This window comes from Pinus tabuliformis, chromosome 3_2 (assembly GCF_031772625.1).
Source record: "Pinus tabuliformis cultivar Carrire ecotype Pingquan chromosome 3_2, CPIR1, whole genome shotgun sequence".
Taxonomy (NCBI): domain Eukaryota; kingdom Viridiplantae; phylum Streptophyta; class Pinopsida; order Pinales; family Pinaceae; genus Pinus; species Pinus tabuliformis.
Window position 1 is genome coordinate 42,973,543 of NC_142302.1, and position 8,109 is coordinate 42,981,651.

An 8,109-nucleotide genomic window follows, 5' to 3' on the forward strand; every position below is an offset into this window, starting at 1 on the left:
ATTATTGTAGCTAGAAGTGAAGGTCATGTATATCATCCGTAATATAAACCTCCTTACAATGGCTTTAGCAAACAAGCTTAGATTTAGAGAATATGGAGGTTCCAACCCGTATGTCAAATCAGAGGGAAAATCAAGGGATTAGAAAGATTCAAAGGAGTGCAAGAAAGAGCCCAAAAAATGGAAATTGAGTTAAAGTGTCATTACCCATTTGTAGTCGCTATTTAAAATGGAAGTGAAGGTTGACATCATGCCATATCATGGTGATGTTAATGCTTTAAAATTGAATAATTTGTCACAACAACTATAATTCACCACTTAGATGAGGAACATAAAATATCATTTTCTAGATTGAGATTAGAGGACCCTGCCTTAAGCTGGTGGGAAATCCATACAAAGAAACTTATGCTAGAGGGTAATCCCTTAGTAACTAAGTGGTAGGAATTTAAAACCCTCATAAAATCCCAATTCTACCCTATTGGGTATGTACATTACTAGTGGATTTGATGGCACTAATTCAAGTAGAGGTAGGAGCAAAGTGTACTGAGTACAACACCAAATTTAAGAAGATGTCCATCATGTTGGGTATCTCTCCTAGGAGCCTAGATAGACTTCTTAAGTATCTAATGTGTCTACACAACCATCTATGAAAGAAAGTGATATTTTTCAATCCAAGAACAATGGATGAGGCTTGTGCATAGGCACAATACTTGGAAAACATAGCCCAAAAGAAAGAGAAATCAAGTGGTACAAAACTGAAAAAAGCACTGGGAATCTTCCAAGGAAGGGAAGAAAAAGAAAAAAGAAGGAAAGGAAAAGAAGACAACCTCTAGTACACATAAGTGCAAGGATCCTAGCAGCGATTGCAATCATTGTAACATCGATGGCCACATGAATGAGAAGTACTAGAAATTACATTTAGAGCCAAACCAAAAGAACTGGAAGAGGGATGGGAAGAAAAGGAATATTATCACCACAAATTTGAGCAATCGAGTGGAAAGTAGCTTTAACATGGATGAAAATATTGTCTATACCTTGTAGAACTAGGTGAATATGAGTTTCCTTCATCATCGAGAAGAGGAGGAGATGGCTAAGCTCTTCCACATCAAGTCAAGAAGACCAAGATCAATGCTCTGTTTGAATCAAGTTCATAGGCTAGTATCATAGCAATGGATCTAGTCAAAAAACTTGGATTGGAGGGTTGAGATCATCCTAGCCCATATCCATTAGGATGGGTGAAAAAGTATGTAGAAATTAAGGTAACAAAATAGTGTAGGATAATTTTTTTTATCAATATTAATTTTATTAATGAAGTAGAATTGGATGCAGTTCCACTTAATGTATATGAAGTTGTATTTAGGAGTCCCTACATGAACATGTAGGATGCAGTCTTCATATAAAGATCTAACCAATACTACCTCATCAAGGATGGCAAGTCATTCATCATCAGCACATGGAAAAACAAGTCCAAGAGTTCATTAGTAAGTTCTAACCAAGCCAAGAAATTGATCAATTCTAGAAAGAAATATGATTTATTATTTTTAAGAGAAAATTAGTATAGTGAGGAGTCAATAAGGGTAATGGTAAATGAATCCCTAAACACATGTACTAAAGAACAAAGACAACAATTGGAAGGGTTTCTATAGGCATATGATGGAGTGTTCTAGAAGCACAAATGGCCACCACCCAAAAGGGAAGTGGAGCACGAGATTCAATTGTTACTATATTCTCCATTTTCAAATATTGGGATGTACAAATGGCCTATTCTAGAAGCAAGTGAAGTGAAGAAGTAGTTACATCAAATGTTGGAGTAGTGTGTGGTTCAACCAAGTACGTCTCCTTGTTGGTAACCCATCATACTTGATCCACATGGATGTTGGTGGCCACCCGCCTATTCCACTTGGACCCCCACCATTGTCTCTTTCAATTTTTCAGTTTCCTTAATTGTAGCACAATTTACTATTTTCAGCAGTTTTTCAGGTCCTGAACTTCTGGAGCCGTTTTGAGGCCCTAAACATTTTTTTTTTGAAATTTGTAGTCCTCGAACAGATATTTCTAACGAGGTATTGTGCATGTCAAACGTAGATCGTATGTAAAATTTCTGACCCCAGCAAGTTGATGTACCAATTTACCCAGACGGGGCCCATAGTTTTGGCGCTTCATCTCCTAGGGTTAGGTTTTTGGATGTTTAGGGTTTTCCATTGTTTCTTAATAATAAATAGGCCTTCGAGCCTCATTGTAACACAGTTCTGAGGCATGTAGCCACCACATCTCTTCTAAGAGATAAGCTACCATCGCTTGAGCTAGTCTTATCTCCATTCTGTTTGTAAGCATATCTCAGTATTTGATATCAATGAAATGAAGTGTTATTTTTGGTGCATCTCTGTATTTATGGTTATATCTCTAATTTGTTGTGTTCCTGTTTTAAGTTCGAATCATTGGTATCAGAGTGGTCTGCTCTTTCTCTGTTTTTCTTTTCATGTCCCCAACGAGGTCGGGATATAGGGAGTTAGGGATTGAATTAGTCAAACCTTTGCAAGATCCTTTCAAAATCTTGTTCGAAGAAGCCCTCGAGCGACAGAGGAACGCGATGATGGACAACTTTGCACAGATCCTTCAGTGGCTTCCCAAGGGCGATGCATCTCCTTCCAACAGCTACTCTAGAAGTGCCACACCCTTTAAGGTACAATTTAACTTTGACATCCCCATATTTGAGGATCAGATAGATGTGGACATCGTAGATAAATGGTTAAATCTTCTAGAAGGATATTTTTCTCTTCATGATTTTTCCAGTCGGGAAAATATTACTTTTGCACTTCTCAAAGCCACCCACCACATCAAGGACTAGTGGGAAACCCACTGTGAGAAGAAGGATGAAATTACACCCTCACTATTTTCGGCCACACCCACTTGAGATTCATTCTAGGACTCCATTAAGGAGCAGTACTACCCTTTCGGGAGCTATGATAATAAATACATAAGTGGACCACGTTGCGGTAGGGAAGTGACCAAGACGTGCCAAAGTTTACTAATGTTTTTCATACTCTTCGCACAAAGTTGGGTATTAAGGAGTCTGAGAAACATTTGGTACTCAAGTACTGCGGTTGCCTACATAGGTACATCCAGAATGAGATGTAGTTCTTGGACATCTCCTCGCTCGGCACAGCATACCAATACGCTAACAAGATTGAACAGAAGTTTAAACAGAAAAGTGGGACTTTGGATCTGTGAATCCGAAGGAAGGGAAAGGTGCCCCCAAACCGTAGAGCAAAGGGCAAAGCCAAGGTGAGGCAACCCAGGATAACCCGTTGAAGTTTCAAGCAAAGAACACCACCACGATGACAAAGAAGGACACAGGAAAGTGGTGTGAGTCCCATAAGAGCTCCACTCACAACACAAGTGAGTGTCGGGCCAAGTAACCATTGGTGGTCGAGTTGAAGGCTTATGAGTCAAACACATATTCCGACTCTGAGTCAAAACCCAACAAGGGGAATAACAAAGGGAAGTATATCATTGACATGGAGCCCAATTCCATTGTGGCCACCATCAAGATCTATAAAATTGAGCCTAAAGATCTAGAGGAGGGGTAACGCCTATTCCACTCACATATGTGGGTGAAGGGTTCTCTGTTGCAGTTCATTGTTGACAATGGAAGCCAAAAGAACCTCATTTCAGCAGAGGTCATGAAGCGGTTTGGCCTACCGAATACAACACATCTATAGTCGTACACCATTGGGTGGCTTCCCCAAGGACAAGATCTCCGTGTCAACCAGCAGTGTCCCCTTCCCTAGAGCATCAAGCCCTTCACAGATGAGGCACTGCGTGGTGTTTTTCCTCTTGAAGTTTTTGATGTATTATTATGACAACCATACTTGTGGAAGTGACATGTTGTGTATGAGTCTAGACCCCACTCTGTTATTATCTCTTTGGGTAGTAATTTATGTAGGATATCATAGGTAGACTCATCTACCGCCATCTCTTTTATCTCTACTAAGAAATGCAATAAGATCATCTCCCAGACTAGAAATTTGTTTTCTTTCTGATTCGCTCTCAAAGTAAGGGGAAGATCGTAGTCACATCCATGGCCCCTAGGAAGGGTTCCTCCACGCAACAGAAGCAGGTGGATACGGTCGTGGAAGAATACAAGGACATCTTCTCCTCACCCACAGGGGTACCCTTACACTATCAGGTCAAACATTCTATTGATCTAACTCCTAGAGAACCTCTACCCAACAGGCCGATATATCGTCGCTCTATTCTAGAAAATGAATAGATCAAGAAGAAAATCTAAGATTTGTTGCAAAAGGGCATATCCGACCAAGTTCCTCGCCTTGTGGGAGCCCGATTGTACTTGTATAGAAGAAGGATGGGACCTAGAGGCTTTGCATTGATTATCGGGCACTAAACAAAATCACTGTCAGGAACAGGTATCCAATCCCACAGATTAATGACCTTCTAGACCAACTCAAGGGGGCCAAGTATTTCAACAACATCGATCAGAAATCTAGCTATCACTAGGTTCCAATAGATCACACAGAAGTATGGAAGACCAACTTCAAATCTAAGGAAGGCATTTTTGAATGGTTGGTTATGCCCTTTGGGTTGACAAATGCCCCTGCTACTTTTATGAGGCTAATGGATGACATCTTGTGGCCCTTCACCAACTCATTTGTGGTTGTTTATCTGGATGACATCCTCATCTTTAGCAAGAGTTGGGAAGAACACTTGCAACACATTCGGCAGGTCCTTCAAACCCTTCGGCAGCACAAACTATGTGCCAACTTGGAGAAATGCACCTTTGGAATGAGCCAGGTCCAATATTTGGGTTACATCATATATGAGTGTGGCGTGCATGTGGATCTGAATAAGATCCAAGTCATTCAGGATTGGCCAGCCCCGACCACTCTAATGGAGATTCACAACTTTTTGGGCCTTGCAAATTTTTATCGAAGGTTCATGTTGGGATTCTCCCATATCACTTGGCCTTTGAGTTAGATTACCAAGGGCAGGGAGAAATCAAAGTTTTCCCGATTTGATTCCCAACAGAAGGCGTTCATTGAGTTAAAGCACTAACTCTACTCTGCACCGATACTCACACTGCTAGACTTGCAGCATCAATTTGAAATTGAGACAGATGCCTCAGACTATGTTATTAGTGCAGTCCTCACCTAGCACGGGCATCTAGTGGCCTATCATAGTGAGACACTTTCTGATACAATTCGGAAGTACCCCACCTATGATAAAGAGATGTATTCCATCATGCAGGCTTGCTAGAAATGGAAGCATTACATTCTGGGGAAGGAGACGGTCATCCACACCAATCACTGACCTCTTCAATTTATATAGACACAAGGGAAGTTGCAGAATGATTTCCATCAGAAGTGGTCTACATATCTGCAATAATTCCACTTGAACATTAAATACAAAAAGGGAAGCACCAATAATGTTGCAAGCTGCCTCAATCAGCCCCCAATTGCAACACTAATTACTATTCTCAACTCTTATGGCCATGAGACCTCTGGATGGCCGCAACTATACAAAAATGATCCAAAGTTCGCCTCCACATACCAGATGCTAGTCGATGGAAAGCAAGTTCCTAATTTACACCTATAGGACACATTATTATGCTACCTGGGCCACCTTTATGTTCCTTCAAGCGAGCGTTCCAAGCTGATTCGGGAGGCGCACTATAGTTGAATCGCAGGACACTTTGGTGTGGAGAAAATTGTGGTTGTACTACAACTTTTACTTTTATTGGCCCAAACTCCGACTGGATGTTGGGAAATATATTAGATCCTGCACTGCCTGCACCATTGCCAAGCCAACCATCAAGAAGCAAGGCCTGTACACTCCTCTTCCTACTCCGAGCCAGTTGTGGGAGCCCATCTCCATGGACTATATGTCTAGCCTCCCTTCTACCAAGCATGGTAATGACTGTGTATTTTTGGTCGTGGAAATTTTTTCTAAGATGGCTATATTGGTAGCCTGCAAGAAGAATACCATAACAGAGGAAACTTCCAAACTCTTCTTTGAACAAGTATGGGTACATTTTTGGATCCCACAGACCATTCTATCATATTGGGATAGCAGGTACCTAAGCACATTCTAGTCAAGCCTCTGGACACTATTGGAGACCAAGCTCACTAAGTCGACTACCTTCCATCCCCAGACTGATGGCCAGACGAAGGTTGTCAATAGGATGATAGTGTAAATACACTGCATGTACAACACCAAGAATCCACGAACCTGGGTATAGGATTTCAACCATTGTGTCTGATTGATGTTGTCATGCCTCATGCCACTACACAGACAGAATCCAAAGATGTATTGTCTGAGGCTGATAAAGCGACTAGATTTATTAAATGCATCCAACACATCCACTAGTAGGTTCACGACATCTTGGATAATTCAAATTCCAAGTATAAGAAACTACATGATCAACATCGGGTGCCACACAATTTTTAGGTGGGCGACATAGTTTGGTTGCATTTGCAAAAGAACGCCTTATCAGAGCCCATCGGAAGCTCAAAACACTCCGATATGGTCGTTACACCATTACCAAGGTTGTGGGAGACAATTCTTTTGAGCACAAGATTCCCCCATTCCTTGGCCTGCACCCAGTGTTCAAAGTGGACCGCCTTCAACCATACTTCCCACCATTACTAGACACATCAGAAATTGCAGAACAACTCACACCAACAAAGTTAAACCCAGACTGCATGAAATAGGCCACAAATGATCGGATTATGGACACACAGGTCAAGAACACTCACTAGGAGAAGATCCAACTATATCGAGTTATCAAAGCTGGCCAACTCATGCACCAAGGCAAGTGGCTCACCAGGGACCAAGTTCAGCGGAAGTTTCCCCATCTCATGGAGGCACTCAACGCAATGGGGAACATTGCTTCCTAAGGCAATAGGAATGATCCAGGTAGATGTTGGTGGCCACCCACCTGTTCCACTTGAACCCCCACCATTGTCTCCTTCAGCTTTTCAGTTTCCTCAATTGTAGCACAATTTACTATTTTTGGCAGTTTTTCAGGTCCTAAACTTCCGAAGCAATTTTCAGGCCCTAAACAACCCATGTTGGCCACTTGAAAGTTGTATTCCTCAGATATATCCTTCTAACGAGGTATTCTGCACGTCAAACGAAGATCATATGCCAAGGTTCTGGACTGGGGAAGTTGATGTACCAATTTACCTAGATGGGGCCCATAATTTTGGTTCTTCATCTCCTAGGGTTAGTTTTTTGGATGTTTAGGGTTTTCCATTGTTTTTTAATAATAAATAGGCCTTCGAGACTCATTTTAACACAGTTCTGAGGCATATAGCCACCACATCTCTTCTTAAAGATAAGCTACCATTGACCGAGCTAGTCTTATCTCCATTCTGTTTGTAAGCATATTTTAGTATTTGATATTAATGAAATGAAGTGTTATTTCTGTTGCATCTTTGTATTTATGGTTATATCTGTAATTTGTTGTGTTCATGTTCAAGTTCAGATCAATAATTGTGCCAAACAAGGATGGCACTTGGTGAATGTGCATCAATTACAGAGCATTAAACAAGATTACACTCAAGAACAGGTACCCGCTACCCAAGATTGACGATTTGTTGGATTTGTTGTAGCAAGTGAAATACTTCACCAAGCCATATTTAAAATCAAGGTATGGTGCAAGTCAAGTAAGAAGACACTTGGAAGACCTCCTTCAAAACTAGGCAAGGTTTGTTTGAGTGGTCAGTCATGCCATTTGGTCTACTCATTACACTAGTTATGTTCATGAGACTAATTAATGATATATTGCACCCTTAGATAAATTCATTTGTTATTGTTTATTTGGATGACATATTGATTTATAGTGCTACATGGGAGGAGCACATCTCACACTTGATGCAAGTGATAGAGACTTTAAAAAAATACCAACTACTACAAAATATCAAACAATGTGATTTTGCACAGTAGTCATCAGTGTATTTAGGCTATGTGACTAATGGAGGGGAGCTTAAGATAGATCTTGCAAAGATGGAGGCCATCATGAAGTGGCATGTGCCTACAAATGTTTCTGAAGTTAGGAGTTTCATTGGAGCAACATAGTACCTAAGGAAATTC